This window comes from Pteropus vampyrus, unplaced genomic scaffold, assembly GCF_000151845.1.
Source record: "Pteropus vampyrus isolate Shadow unplaced genomic scaffold, Pvam_2.0 Scaffold161, whole genome shotgun sequence".
In the NCBI taxonomy this organism is placed as follows: domain Eukaryota; kingdom Metazoa; phylum Chordata; class Mammalia; order Chiroptera; family Pteropodidae; genus Pteropus; species Pteropus vampyrus.
In genome coordinates, this window is record NW_011888942.1 from 1,705,686 (window position 1) to 1,707,671 (window position 1,986).

A 1,986-nucleotide genomic window follows, 5' to 3' on the forward strand; every position below is an offset into this window, starting at 1 on the left:
TTTGTTGTGATTCAGTTTGATGTCAAATTTGAACATAATTCTATTTTTGTATTAATTTTTTTCTCAATGATTATTCATTTAAATCACAGAGTATCTAGTTTGATTCATGTTATATACAGGTTTAACCTGTTTTATTTCTCACACTATCCACTTTTGCAATACTATTTAATGACTCAGGTATTTCTTGAGTAGTGACTTTCATATCTATTTCTTCATTAATTTCTTATATTTATTTATTTTGGCTTTTATGACTTTTTATTCAACAAGCATATATTGAACTCTTTCCTTATGCTTGACTCAGAGTTGTATATAAAGTTAAAAAGATACTCTTTTTTCTCTGAAGCTTATGATCTATTAGAGGAGGGTATCAATTTTTATTTTCAAATGCTAACTGCAAATATCAGTTAATTCAAAGATGAATTTATAAGAGGGCTTTTTTGGTAACTTTATTTTGTAATAGTTTCATTTTTATAATCACAAAGGATTTCTATATGATTTTCCTTATTTATATTTTTTAAGTTATGTGTTTTTTTTTATATTATTAAAAACATCTCTCAATAATAAAAGAATATTTTCAGCCTTAGTGAACAGACTGTGATGAGGTTTGTATTAGGGTTCAAGATCATGTATAGGCCATAGATGAATGAAAATAAAACCCTTATAGTTTTTATTTTTAAGACCTGGTGGCTTGTTACATACATTAAGACCCTTTTACCTTGGGTACTCTCTGTTTCTATAATTAGCATCCTTCACCCTAAGGCAGTAGTTTCATAGTGTTATCTGTAGGCAAGCAGAATAATTGGGAAATTTTTAGAAACATTCCCAGGTGCCACCTCAGACCTGATCAGAAATTCTTGAGGGTCAGCTCAGCAATCTTTCAAGCCCTCTAGTAATTCTGATGCACAATAAAGATTGAGAATGACTGTTTGAAAAAAAAATAATAATATTTTTTTATCTTTGCATTAAAATTTTGAGCCATTTATAGGATATAGTTGGTACAGATACAGTTGCTCTACCTAGTTAAAATTAATGAGTAGAAGTTAATAAGCATTGTGTGTGGCTGAAGAGTCTATAAGCAAGCTAAAGACACAAAACAGACTTGTTTATTTGACAGATATTCCTTAGGAGAAAAATCAAATATACATCTATTTCTTATCATGCATAGGGTTAGTATTTAAAAAATCAATCTATATGTAATTTTATAATAATTACTTCTGCAATGGTAACTTTCTTTCTCATTTATAATAAAATATTTATTACCTTTGGAATGTTGGTCTAATTTAGCAAATTAAAGTCCATTCAAAGTTAAAGATACTGTAATACTATGAGGAAAATGGCAATATTTAATAAGCACTTACTAATTGTAGGCCTCTTTAAATATATTACCTCAATTAATTTTAACCCACACTCTGAAATAAGTACTATTACCCCTTTATTGATCAGCTAACCAAGGGAAAAAGAAATGTTAAATAATTTGCTACAGCTAATAAAGTGTGGAACCACTTTATTCAAGCTTGAGTTGAGTCTTCATAAACCTTAATCATAGTACTTCATTGGTGCAAAGGAAAATACCCTAGAAGACTTAGGTCAGTAGTTCTCAAAGTGGGATTTTTGGAGCAACAGTATCTGCATGATCTGGGTGGGAACTTGTTTAAATAGACATTCTTTAGCTCCATTCCAGACCTACTGAAACAGAAACTCAGGAGGTGGGACCCAACAATCTGTGTTTTAATAAACTCTTTAGATGATTCAAATGCACTGTAAAGTTTGAAAACCATCTATTTAGATTTCAGAGACCAGATTCTAGTATTTAATTTCTCTAGATTTTTATACAAATCATGGAACATTTTGAGTTAAATTCTTCATCCTCAGAAGGAGGCTAATAGGAATCTCTGTGTCTTAGATGGTTGTGAAACTTCGAAGATAATCCATGAGGAAGAGTTTTGTGACTTGCAAAGTGCTCTTCAGATATTACTAGATCTTAAG